The sequence below is a fragment of the Ovis aries genome, chromosome 3 (assembly GCF_016772045.2).
Source record: "Ovis aries strain OAR_USU_Benz2616 breed Rambouillet chromosome 3, ARS-UI_Ramb_v3.0, whole genome shotgun sequence".
Classification (NCBI taxonomy): Eukaryota; Metazoa; Chordata; class Mammalia; order Artiodactyla; family Bovidae; genus Ovis; species Ovis aries.
The window spans coordinates 60,393,698-60,407,557 of record NC_056056.1 but is presented as its reverse complement, the minus strand read 5'-3'; the positions used below and the strand labels follow the sequence as shown (position 1 = coordinate 60,407,557).

The 13,860-nt window shown below is 43.2% G+C and overlaps 1 pseudogene; it reads right to left on the bottom strand.

Moving 5' to 3' along the window:
• Window positions 1–3,828: 3,828 nt before the first annotated feature.
• The window catches only part of LOC121819043 (large ribosomal subunit protein eL43-like), a 34,044-nt pseudogene continuing 24,012 nt past the window's right edge, over window positions 3,829–13,860 (bottom strand).

Sequence of the window (13,860 nt, the reverse complement as noted above, 5' to 3'; positions counted from 1 at the left end):
ACTTTTACTCAGGGGTCCAAGAGAGCAAAAAATAAAAGTTCCCGCCTTTACCACATTCTATTAGTCAAATAAGTCATGAGGCCAACCCAGATTAAAGGTGCAGGAAGAGGGGAGACTGCCTCTTGATGGCATTTGCCTGCAAAGAGTTTTTGCCTATATTTGCCCACAGAAACTTCACAGTTTCTTTCTATTCCTGTGTCTGTTTGGGTAAAATATATTTTCTAGGAATTTTTCACATGATCTGAATTTTTTAATTGCTGTTAATTTGTTTTTAATATCCTCATTAATTTTTTTAAGGTCATCAAATCTGTAACAAAAGGCCCCTCTTTCATTTCAGGTTTTGTTTTTGTTTTTGTTTTTGTTTTTGGCTGCACTGCCTGGCTGTGGCATCTTAGTTCCCACCTGGGCTCTGGGTGAGATTTTTTTTTTATGTGGACCATTTTTAAAGTCTTTATTTGTTACAATATTGCTTCTGTTTAGCCAAGATGCAGCTGGAACACACTGAGTGTGGGCTGAACCCACATCCCCTGCACTGGAAGGCAAAGTCTTAACCCCTGGACTACCAAGGATGTTCCCTTTCTCATTTCTGATGTTGGTTATTTGTGCCCTCTTTTTTTCTTTGTCAGTCCTGACAAATTTATCTATTAATCTTTTCACAGAATCTACTTTGGCTTTGTTGGTGCCCACTTTCTATATTTGTTTTTAATTTAAATCTCTTCTTTATTATTAAATCCTTCTTTTCTTGGATTTAATTTTGTTTTCTACTTTTTAAATGTTTAGCTCACTGATTTTTAGCCTTTTCCATTTTCTGATATACACACTTAAGTTTCCTCAAAGCATAGCTATTTTGCTTTTGTCACTGATATCAGATCACTTAGATGTTTAAAATTATGTTTTTAAATTTCTAAACATAGAGATTTTTCTGGTTACCTTGTCTAATTGCAGTTGAGCTGGGAACACATTTTATATGATTTCAGTCTTTTGGAAAGATGTTGGACTTTATGGCTTGGCATATGGTCTGTTTTTGTTATGTGCCATATGTGCTTGAATCATCATCCTGGGTTCATGATGCATTATCTTAGCTTGGATTCCCCCAGAAACAAACTCTGGGACAAGGATTTGGGAGATGATCCCAGAAAGCACTGAAAAGAGTATGGAGAATGAAACGGATGGGAAAGCAGCTCATCAGAGGTGCATTAGCAAGCAAGTTACCACCGTGGACAACAGCTTCATCCTCTTAGAAATCTGGGAAGTGGTGGAAATAGGTTTCCCACTCAAGTGGTGAGGGTGTCTGTACACCGACCCCCACCATTTATTTGATTGAGGGCTGCTTAAAGGGATGGGCTTTGTTTTTATTTTTATCTTAGTTTGACCTGAAAGAATCTTAGTTCCTCAATCAGGGATGGAACCCGTGGCCCCTGGAGTGAAGTGTGGAGTCTTAACCACTGGGCCACCAATGAAGTCCCAAGGGTTGGGTTTTTAATTTCCTGCCACTTCTTGCTTGCCACACACTTGGTTGGGGTGAGCTCTGTAGAGATTTCTCCAGCAAAGAGCTGCTGTCTTGGCTGCTTCACCCACTGAGTTCTCTTCAGTGGTCTCCACCTTGTGACCATTCACCTCTGTGGCCACAGCTGCTATCGCTCCTGTCTGTCATGGCTGCCTCATCAGCAGCTACCATTATCCTGACCACCTTTGCTGTCTGTCATTCCTGACGCCATCACCACATCACACTACAGCCTCTGTTGGTGGGAGCATTGAGATAGTAAGAATGCCTTCAAAATGCTTGACTCAGTTCACAAGGAACAACTATAGTCAACCCAGGAGGCCAGTGAGAAATGGTGGGCATGAAGCAGGTAAGAACTGGGAAGAGTGTGGGGAAGGGCAGGCAGCAATGTTGAGGGAACTTGTGTGGATGCTGAAGTGGTTGAGTGAGCTGACAGTGCTCAGAATTCTGAGAAGGCAGAATTCCAGTCAAAGAAGTGTGAAGGTGATGAGGCAGGAGTATGTGAACCAGGAAGCAGCGTCTTCAAGGATCATTATTTTCATCTCTGATGGTTGAACTGAGCATTTTGTGCTTGTCACTGAACATACTTAGTTGATAATCATTCACTGTGTGAATGATAATAAATAGTTCAGTCTATTTATCTTCAAAGGATAAGTACCTCCTTTATACCATCAAAAACTTTCAGGCAGAATGTGTGCAAATAGAAGCCAGATCTCTCAAGAAATGGACAATCTTGAAAGAAAGCAAAAAAAAAAAAAAAAAAGAAAGAAAGAAAGCAAGCTAGCTTTTATCATAAAATGTGCTGCTTTTCAAAAAAGTTCTGTTGCCGCATCCTAGACCAGTTTAATCAGAATCTCCTGGGGAAATACCCAGACATTGATTTTTTTTTTCTTTTTCTTTTTTTTTTTTTTTTTGCTTCAAGGCATGTGGGATCTTAGTTCCCCAACCAGGGATCAAACCCATACCCTAAGCATTGATAGCCTGGAGTCTTAACCACTGGACTGCCAGGAAAGTCCCTAAATACCAATTTCAAAATTGGTTTCAATACGCAATCAAGACCCACTGCTTTGGTGGAATTCCTAATTTTTGAATGAACTACATTTTATGACACTAACTTGCTTGGAAATAAGGTTCTCAAAGTTTTTGACCCTATTCTGAACCCCCTGATAGAACAGAATTTGCAGATTCTGGGAGCCTATGAGTGTCACAATATGTATTTTTAACTTTTTTTTTTTTTTGGTTGTGCTGGGTCTTTGTTGCTGTGTGGGCATTCTCTAGTTGCAGTGAGTGTGGGGATACTCTCTAGTTGTGGTGAACAGGCTTCTTTTGTTTCGGAGTGTGGGCTCTAGAGCACTTAGACTTCAGTAGTTGCAGCACGTAGATTCAATAGTTGAGGCTCTCAGGCTCTAGAGCACAGGTTCGATAGTTGTGGCACATGGGCTTAATAGTGCCACAACGTGGGATCTTCCCGGATCAGGGATCAGACCCGTGTATCCTGCATTGACCAACAGATTCTTTATCACTGAGCCACCAGGGAAGCCCACGGTAGTATTTCTTTTTAACACAGTGAATATTTACCAGTGAGGTGGTGACATACAATAAGGTCAGATTCAAATAACATCCTTTCCTCCTCCTCTGATGGGCCAGAAATTATGGTATGCAAGGTGTGTCAGTTCAACCAGTCAGAAGGAAAGGGTGTCACTCTAAAAAGCATTAAGCAGTAAAAAAGTGTCAAGAACATAGACAAGTTTGTGCAATAAGGGGAACCCACCCTCCTGAGTCTCCCAAGGGCCAAGGGCTGGACACCGTCTCTGGGCTGTGCTGGCTGCCAAGCATGGGTAGATAGCCCCAAAACAAAATCTCTGACTTCCCAGTAAGACAATACTGAGGATAAAGTGGTAACTGCGATGCAGCAGTGTAAGGTGCTTTCAAGGAAAAGGGGGAAATGCAGATGGGAAAAGGGAAAAAAAAGAACAACTCCAAAGAGTCTGTACCTGGCAGTGTGCAAGCCACAGGAAACCTGGCCCAGGGAAGCATGTGTGTTCTCAGCATATAGAAATGTGAGACTTTAAAAAAGAAGACGGCAAATAAAATAGTACTAATTGAAGTAGATATAGGACCTGCCTTATGGCACAGTGGATAAGAATCTTCATGTGAAGGCAGGGGACACGAGTTTGATCCCTGGTTCAGGAAAATCCCACATGCTGCAGGGCACCTAAGCCCATGCACCACAGCTACTGAAGCCCCTGTGCCCCGCATAAGAGAAGCCATGGCACAGCAACGAAGAGTAGCCCCCATGTGCAGCAATGAAGACCCAGCACAGCCAAAAGTAAATATTATTTTAAAGTAGATGTATAACCTATCAGTTCAGTGTAGTTCAGTCGCTCAGTCGTGTCCGACTCTTTGCAACCCCATGAATCGCAGCACGCCAGGCCTCCCTGTCCATCACCAACTACCGGAGTTCACTCAGACTCACGTCCATCGAGTCCGTGATGCCATCCAGCCATCTCATCCTCGGTCGTCCCCTTCTCCTCCTGCCCCCAATCCCTCCCAGCATCAGAGTCTCTTCCAATGAGTCAACTCTTCACATGAGGTGGCCAAAGTACTGGAGTTTCAGCTTTAGCATCATTCCTTCCAAAGAAATCCCAGGGCTGATCTCCTTCAGAATGGACTGGTTGGATCTCGTTGCAGTCCAAGGGACTCTCAAGAGTCTTCTCCAACACCACAGTTCAAAAGCATCAATTCTTTGGCTCTCAGCCACCTTCACAGTCCAACTCTCTCATCCAGAAAAACCATAGCCTTGACTAGACGGACCTTAGCCGGCAAAGTAATGTCTCTGCTTTCGAATATGCTGTCTAGGTTGGTCATAACTTTCCTTCCAAGGAGTAAGCATCTTTTAATTTAATGGCTGCAGTCACCATCTGCAGTGATTTTGGAGCCCCCAGAAATAAAGTCTGACAGTTTCCACTGTTTCCCCATCTATTTCCCATGAAGTGATGAGACCAGATGCCATGATCTTCATTCTCTGAATGTTAAGCCAACTTTTTCACCCTCGTCTTTCACTTTCATCAAGAGGCTTTTAGTTCCTCTTCACTTTCTGCCATAAGGGTGGTATCATCTGCATATCTGAGGTTATTGATATTTCTCCCGACAATCTTGATTCCAACTTGTGTTTCTTCCAGTCCAGCATTTCTCATGATGTACTCTGCATAGAAGTTAAATAAGCAGGGTGACAATATACAGCCTTGACATACTCCTTTTCCTATTTGGAACTAGTCTGTTGTTCCATGTCCAATTCTAACTGTTGCTTCCTGACCTGCATATAGATTTCTCAAGAGGCAGGTCAGGTGGTCTGCTATTCCCATCTCTTTCAGAATTTTCCACAGTTTCTTGTGATACACACAGTCAAAGGCTTTGGCATAGTCAATAAAGCAGAAATAGATGTTTTCTGGAACTCTCTTGCTTTTCAATGATCCAGCGGATGTTGGCAATTTGATCTCTGGTTCCTCTGCCTTTTCTAAAACCAGCTTGAACATCAGGAATTTCATGGTTCACATATTGCTGAAGCCTGGCTTGGAGAATTTTGAGCATTACTTTACTTTACTTTTGAGCATTACTTTACTAGCATGTGGGATGTAACCTATACAGAATAAAAATAATGACATATTTCTTCCTGTCTGATGATACAGTATTTAATAGTTTTGCTTTTTCTGCTTCCTTTTCCAGTAATAATTCTGTAAACTGCCTGCAGTCTTTAGGGTGTCTTGTTTTCTTTCACTTACTGGTAAAACAGAATTCTCAAGATTCCATTTTCAAAGCTTTTGTTGAGAGAATGTTTAGCTTGATGTCATCACATTGGCCTGACACAAGGAATCAGTGTGATGTGGGCCTGTTGAGAGTAGAGTTTCAAGGCAAAGTGAATTTTATGTAATAGAAAAGTAAAAAAAAAAAGGAAAAAAATCATTTAATTCTTAACATTTTGAGGAAGTGGCAAAATGACAAAAATGTGCATTATGAAAGCCTTGATATCACAGGGAAGTAATCACATCTCTTTTTAGCAAAATATGTCCAGGATACTTAGCAAGTTAACATCTTTTCATTTTCTTTGGTAAGCAGTTTATACACTGAATGGGATTTGCCAAAATTTACAATTGCATTTTCTGCCAAATATGCAGATTAATAAACAAAGTCTTGGTAGCTCAGTTGGTAAAGAATCCACCTACAGTGCAGGAAACTGGGTTCAATCCTTGGGTTGGGAAGATGCCCTGAAGAAGGAAATGGCAACCCACTCCAGTATTCTTGCCTGGAGAATCCCATGGACAGAGGAGCCTAGTGAGCTATAGTCCTTGGGATCCCAAGAGCTGGACATGACTTAGCAACCAAACCACCACCACCGGTTTATATCTAATAAGAGATCAGCAATCTTTTGTCTTCTGCAATTTCAAGGCAACCTTGCTAGAAATTAAAGAGATTATTTGAAACTCCAGTTTTCAAATCAAAGAATCTAATCACTAGGGGAACATTTGCTGTGGCTGCCCTGCCTTGGCCGAGTCTGTGTGCTACGTGGGATCATTGGGGAGAGCTGCTGGAATCAGTTTTGCACTGTAAGGATCCAGCACATCTGTTATGCTTTAGCATTTCCCCTTTTGTTCGCCCACAAGATATTTTAGTTGCAGTATCTGAATGAGGAAATGTAATTCTGCTCAGTTTCATAGAACAGCCAAGGGAACAATGCACTAATTGTGCTTGTTTGTGTCAATTTAGTGGCTGCTGTTTTCAGCTGAGCTTTGATGTCTTTTGGGGAGAAAAACAAATGCACTTTTGCTAGATTTAGAAGAACTTGCCTATCTCATCCTGAACTTGTGAGTTTCAATTTCCACATGTGCTTTCAGATACTCTTTTCCACCGTGTGCAATCGCAGATTCTTTTCTGTACAGTGTACAGTCTGATCTATTTTGATTACTTACTTTCCTAATTCAGTTATATGTGTCCTTCCATTTGTGCATCGTGCTTAGTCATGTCCGACTCTTTGTGACCCCATGGACTGTATTCCCCCAGGCTCCTCTGTCCATGGGATTTCCCAGACAAGAATACTGGAATGGGTTGCCATTTCCTTCTCCAGAGAATCTTCCTGAACCAGGTATTGAACCTGTGTCTCCTGCAATGGTAGGTGGATTCTTTACCACTGAGCCACCTCAGAAGCCCACATAAACATTTAGTCTGTATTTTATGTGCTATCTGGATCATGTTGGCATTGTTGGGTTTTCTTTTTTTTTTTGGCTATGCTGTGCAGCACATGGGATCTTAGTTCCTGGATCAGGGATTGAGCCCATGCGCCCTGCAGTGGAAGAGAGGAGTCTTAAACACTGGACCACCAGGGAAGTCCATGGCATTGTTATTATGATCATTCTCGTTTTCATTTTCCTGACTCCTAGGAAACAAAGTCACTATATTCACAATGTTAAAAATTAAACCATCACTGTCCCAGTGCAAAGCGCAGCAATTAATCTGCTAAGACTGTTCACATACAACTGCAGTGTACTGCAGTTACACGTTTAAGCTGTATTAGAGTGAGGCAACAAAGGAGGATTCATTATTCTGAGTCACAAATTATCAATTGGGGGAGAAATAGCAACAGCAACCACTGGGGAATTTGGTCGTGGTCCAGTGGTTAAGTCTCCGTGCTTCCACTTCAGGGGGCATGAGTTCAGTCCCTGATCAGCTAAGATCCCCCAAAGAATATAGCCAAATCAAACAATGGCAGGTGGTCAACTTTTGAAATTTAATCTCCACTCAGGCATCTCTCTGAAACTCCAGACTTGCATATCCATTGCCTACCCACATTTCCATTTTATGTCTTGAAACATCTCAGTATTACAGTGTTCAGAGCTGAACCTTTGATTCTGCTCCGAAAACTGCTCTACTCCTGCTTTTCCTAAATCAGGCAGATCCATTCTTCCAGCCACTCAGGTCAAAAGCCTTGGGAGCCTCCTTAACCCTGCTTTTGTCTCACACCCAGTGTTCGATGTGTCTGGAAATCTTGTTGACTCCTTCCTCAAAATATATCCACAATCCCACTACCTCTCAGCATCTCCTTTTCCCAAATCCAGCAGAGCCACCATCCCTCAAAGCTGGATTTCCATGTCCCTTCTACCCCAGTTTCTCCTTCCTCCTGCCCTGAGTGTGTTCTTAATACAATGGCCAGCCTGGAAAATCCCATGGACGGAGGAGCCTGGTAGGCTGCAGTCCAGGGGGTCGCTAAGAGTCAGGCACGACTGAGTGACTTCACTTTCATTTTTCACTGTACTGCATTGGAGAAGGAAATGGCAACCCACTCCAGTGTTCTTGCCTGGAGAATCCCAGGGATGGAGGAGCCTAGTGGGCCGCCGTCTGTGGGGTCGCACAGTCAGACAAGACTGAAATGACTTAGCAGCAGCAGCAGCAGCAGAGGGATCCTTTTATTTTTTACATTTTTTGGCTGTGCTGTGCATCATGTAGGGTCTTAGTCCCCCAACCAAGGACCCAACCTGTGGCCCCTGCATTGGGAGTCTTAACCACTGGACTGCCAGGAAATCCCCAAAGGGGATCGTTTAAACATGTGAGTCAGAATATCTGTCACCTCTCCATCTAAAACTGCAAATGTACATCATCTGAGAGCAAAAGCCAAAATCCAGAGTAGCCTCCGAAGCCCTGGGCCATCTGGGCACCCTTCTCCTCACTCACTCCTTCTGACCTCATTTCCTGCCAAGTTCCCAACCACAAGATCTCTTGGACCGCTCTAGGCATGCCCCTGCCTCAGGGCCTTTACTTCATTGTTTTACTGGGAACCTTCTCACAGAGAAACACATGACTGTCACCTCTAAGTCTCTTCTCAAATGTCACCGTCCTACCACCCTACTTAGCATGGACACCTACCTCATGCCTTGTGCTTCAGATAACCAGCTCTTTTCCCTTTATCACCTCTTCACGTGTTTGTGCATGTGTGTGCGTGTGCTCAGTTGCTTCAGTCGTGTCCAGTTCTTTAGACCATAGCACTCCAGGCGCCTCTGTCCATGCGATTTCCCAGGCAGGAATACTGGAGTGGTTTGCCATTTTCTCCTCCAGGCGATCTTCCCAACCCAGGGATTGAACTCACGTCTCTTATGTCTCCTGCGTAGCAGACAGATTCTTTACTGCTGAGCCAATGGAGAAGCCCTATTACCTCTTCACCTACCTTACTTATTAGTGTTATTGCTTATTCTCTGTCTCTCTCACTTGAACAGGAAGGAATCTTTGTCTTATCTGTTCACTGGTATTTCGAAAGGCTTGAGAATAATATCTGGTAGATGCTCAGTAGATATTTTGGTGTGTTCTTTTTTGAAGATTTATTTGTTTTTAGCTGTGCTGGATCTTTGTTGCTGCAAGAGGCTTTCTCTAGTTGCTGAGAGCAGGGGCTACTCTAGTTGCGGTGCTCCAGCTTCTCATTGCAGTGACTTCTCTTGCTGTGGAGCACAGGCTTTAGGCACTCAGGCTTCAGTAACTGCAACACGTAGGCTCAGTAGTTGCGGTGCGTGGACTTCGTGGCCCTGCGGCATGTGGGATCTTCTTAAACCAGGAATCAAACCTGTGTCCCCTGCATTGCAGGTGGATTTTTAAGCACTGGACCGCCAGAAAAGCCCCAATATTTTACTTTTTTGATTTAATTTAATTTTAATTTTGGCCACACTGCAAGGGCTATGGAGTCCCGCATGCACTAACCAATATGGAACTGGTGACCTCTTCTATGGAAACTTGGAGCCCTAACCACTGGACCATCAGGGAAGTCCCCCAATAAATATTTTAGAATGAATGAAGGAGGTGATCACCATGCTTTCACCTCCTTTTTTCAGGAATAGTATGCCCAGATGGTGTAGGGCTTCAGAGACTACTCTAAGGACTTTAGCCTGAGAAATGTGGCCAGCATTGTCCTGGTGAGGTACAGGGCCCCAGAGTGGTGGTGGAGTGGTGAGCTGAGGTCTCGGGGCCCAGTGTTTGACCACTGTTCTTCCTCACCTCTGCCCTAAATGGCTCCAGCCAGTTTTTCAAGGTTGCACCATCATCTAGGGAAGAAGGGTCATTGGAAGTGCAATTATCAGCTTACCTTGGAAGACAGCCATGTCCCTCAAAGTTGCTCAGATATATAGGGCAGGGGGCAGGAGGCTGTGCTAGGTTAGGTGGTGGGGATACCCTTTGAGAAGTTCACATTTGAGCAAAGACTTGGTTCTAGCTCCACGGCCTGGGATCAACTCCCAGGGAAGAGAGAGGAGGGGGGACAACAGTGAGAGATGGTAAAGTTCTTTTTAAACATTAATATATCCATAATCCCTTTTTAAATAATCATTTTTATTTATTTATTTATTTGGCTACACCACATCTTAGTTGCAGCATTCTTTGTTGTGGTATGTGAACTTTTAGTTGTGGCATGTGGGATCTAGTTCCCTAACCAAGGAGCCCACCTGGGACTCCTGATTGGGAGTGTGGGGGCTTAACCACTGGACCACCAGGGAAGTCCCCTGGTAAAAGTTTATTTCTCTGCTCAACCTAATGTTCTAGGGCTCAGAGAGCTCCTCACTTGAACTTCTGCACAGGTCAAGCAGATGAAGGAAGAGAGAGAGAGAAACTTGATCATGGGGAGGATTTTTAGAAGCCAGTTGTGCAAGTGCTGGTGTATATCTTTACTGCCACTAACCAGGACTCAGCCTCACCTCATGGCAAGGGATGCAGGGAAATGTGGCCTACTTGTCTGTCCTGGAGGCAAAGCAAGTGAGCACTCAGTATTGTCTTTGCCACAAAGGTACCCTGCACAATTTGTGGACAATGCACAGGGCTATAGAATAGGTACAGTACTAGAAACACACTGGTGTGGAAGGGAGAGGTGTTTGGCCTGGAACAGCCTTTCTGGAAGGCAGTGTGGAAGTATCTTGTTCCATTTGTAAGCACTTATGCTTACAGGATCTGAAGTATACACAGACTTACCTGGTGGTCCAGTGGTTAAGACTCTGTGCTTCCAATGCAGGAGATGTGGGTTCAGTCCCTGGTCAGAGAACTAAGATCGATCCTACATGCCATGCAATGCAGCCAGAAAGGGGAAAAAAAGTCATGAGTGTACACATGTGAATGTACAAGAACGCATCTTGAAATCTAATTCACAATAATAAAAACTTGAAAACACTGGACAAAAAATGGGATGCATATAATTTAAAAACAAAGACAAGGACTTCCCCAGTGGTCCAGTGGTTAACACTCTGCACTTCCATTGCAAGGGGCACAGGTTCCATCCATGGTCGGGGAATTCACATCCCACAGGCCATGTAGCATGACCAAAAATAAATTAGGAGACAGATCTCCTTATATTGTCATCTGAACAGATAGCCAACAAAATGCAAATTGTACTATAATTATAGTATGATCTCAAGAAGAATATTTATTTACACATTAATTTTAAATATACATAATACAAAAACTTGAAAGGTAGAAAAAGCTGTCTACTGAAAAATCTCCCTTTAACCCTTGCTTCATCAAGTTCATTTCCTTAGAGGAAACCTACGCTATCAGTTTCTTGTGTATCTTTCAAGAAGCATCTTATGTATACACCAGTAAATGCGCATTCCCACACGTATGAATGTGTATTTTTAAAAAATACTTGTTTGGCTGTGTGGTATTTAGGATCTAGTTCCCTGACTAGATCCCTGGTCCCCCTGCATTGAAAGCTTGGAGTCTTAGCCACTAGACCTCCAGGAAAGTCCCTGTATGTGTATTTTGATCTTTTTTAATGGAAATGCTAAATTATTAATATTATACATTTTTTCAAAATAAACAATTTTTATTGAAGTATACTTGATTTACAATGTTGTATTATTTTCAGTACAGCAAAGTGATTCAATTATATAAGAATATTTCAGATTCTTTTCTGTCTCAGGGTATCACAAATTATTGAATATAGTTCCCAGTACTAAACAGTAGGTCCTTGTTGTTTATGTATTTTGTATATAATAGTGTATGTATGTTAATCCCAAACCTCTAATTTATCCCTCCCTCTCCCTCACTTTTCCCTTTGGTAACCATAAATTTGTTTTCTATGTCTGTGAGTCTATTTCTGTTTCGTAAATAAGTTTATTTATATCATTTTTCAAGATCTACATATAAGTGATATCATGTGATATTTTGTCTTTCTCTGTCTGATTTACCTCACTTAGTATGTTAATCTCTACATCTTTTTCCACCTAAAAATTTAACTTGGTAATCATTCCATTATGAGTATCTAAATGAGAAATATCAATAACCTCAGATATGCAGATGACACCACCCTTATGGCAGAAAGTGAAGAGGAACTAAAAAGCCTCTTGATGAAAGTGAAAGTGGACAGTGAAAAAGTTGGCTTAAAGCTCAACATTCAGAAAACAAAGATCATGGCATCTGGTCCCATCACTTCATGGAAAATAGATGGGGAAACAGTGTCAGATTTGATTTTGGGGGGCTCCAAGATCACTGCAGATGGTGACTGCAGCCATGAAATTAAACGACGCTTATTCCTTGGAAGAAAAGTTATGACAAACCTAGATAGCATATTCAAAAGCAGAGACATTGCTTTGCCGACTAAGGTCTGGCTAGTCAAGGCTATGGTTTTTCCAGTGGTCATGTATGGATGTGAGAGTTGGACTGTGAAGAAGGCTGAGCGCTGAAGAATTGATGCTTTTGAACTGTGGTGTTGGAGAAGACTCTTGAGAGTCCCTTGGACTGCAACGAGATCCAACCAGTCCATTCTGAAGGAGATCAGCCCTGGGATTTCTTTGGAAGGAATGATGCTAAAGCTGAAACTCCAGTACTTTGGCCACCTCATGCAAAGAGTTGACTCATTGGAAAAGACTCTGATGCTGGGAAGGATTGGGGGCAGGAGGAGAAGGGGATGACAAAGGATGAGATGGCTGGATGGCATCATGGACTTGATGGACGTGAGTCTGAGTGAACTCCGGGAGCTGGTGATGGACAGGGAGGCCTGGCGTGCTGCGATTCATGGGGTCACAAAGAGTCGGACACAACTGACCGACTGAACTGAACTGAACTGAACTGAAATGTGTGTGTGTGTGCTCAGCTGTGTCTGACTCCTTGAGACCTCATGGAGTGGGTTCCCATTTCCTTCTCCGGGGGATCTTCCCGACCCAGGGATCAAACCTGGATCTCCCACTTTACAGGCAGATTCTTTACTGTCTGAGCCACCAGGGAAACCCAAGTATCTAAACAGTCTATTCTTTTTATGGCTACATAATATTTCTTTGTATGGATATTAAAAATGACATTTAAAATCAAGTATTTTCAGTATGTATATACATATAACCATTTGAAAAATATCCCTACACTCTATACAGCTCTGGCTATGGCCACAGTGACCCCCACATGCAGTAAGTACCTTTCAGTCCTCGTCTTGGTCACTTGTGACTGGTTGTCTTCTGACAAAGACTCTCTCCTTAATCAAATTTGAGTCAGTTTCAGTTTGCATCTGCTAACCCCAAACAGGATTTCCCCTGTAGCTCAGTCGGTAAAGAATCTGCCTGCAGTGCAGGAGACCAGGATTCAATCCCTGGGTTGGGAAGATCCTCTGGAGAAGGAAATGGCAACCCACTCCAGTATCCTTGCCTGGAAAATCTAATGGACAGAGGAGCCTGGTGGGCTGCAGTCCATGGGGTTGCAAAGAGTCAGGCACGACTGAGCGACTAACACTTACTTGCTGCTGCTGCTGCTGCTAAGTCGCTTCAGTCGTGTCCGACTCTGTGTGACCCCATAGACGGCAGCCCACCAGGCTCCGCCGTCCCTGGGATTCGCCAGGCAAGAACACTGGAGTGCGTTGCCATTTCCTTCTCCAGTGCATGAAAGTGAAAAGTGAAAGTGAAGTCACTCAGTCATGCCCGACTTTTTAGCAACCCCGTGGACTGCAGCCTACGAGGCTCCTCAGAGGATTCTTTGCTATGAAAACCCACTGAATCAATGGGATTTTCCAAGCAAGAGTATTGGAGTGGGTTGCCATTGCCTTCTCCTTATTTACTTACTTAACCCCAAACTCCCAGTCCAACCCTCCCCTTTCTCTCCTCTCCCTTTGCAAACACAGGTCTGTTCTGTCTGTGAGTCTTTAGTATGGTAATTTCTAGGTCCATCCATGCAAATGGCAAAACAAAACAAAACTTAAGTCAGTTTCTCCCAGGCATTTTCTTGACTAAATCTTAACCTTGGCTGCCATCCTATGTCCATCCTGCACTGCCTAGTCTTAGCAAAGAATCCTCTGAATTAATTTAGCGAGAATTCCCTCAGGTGGTGCTAGTGGTAAAGAATCTGCCTGCCAATGC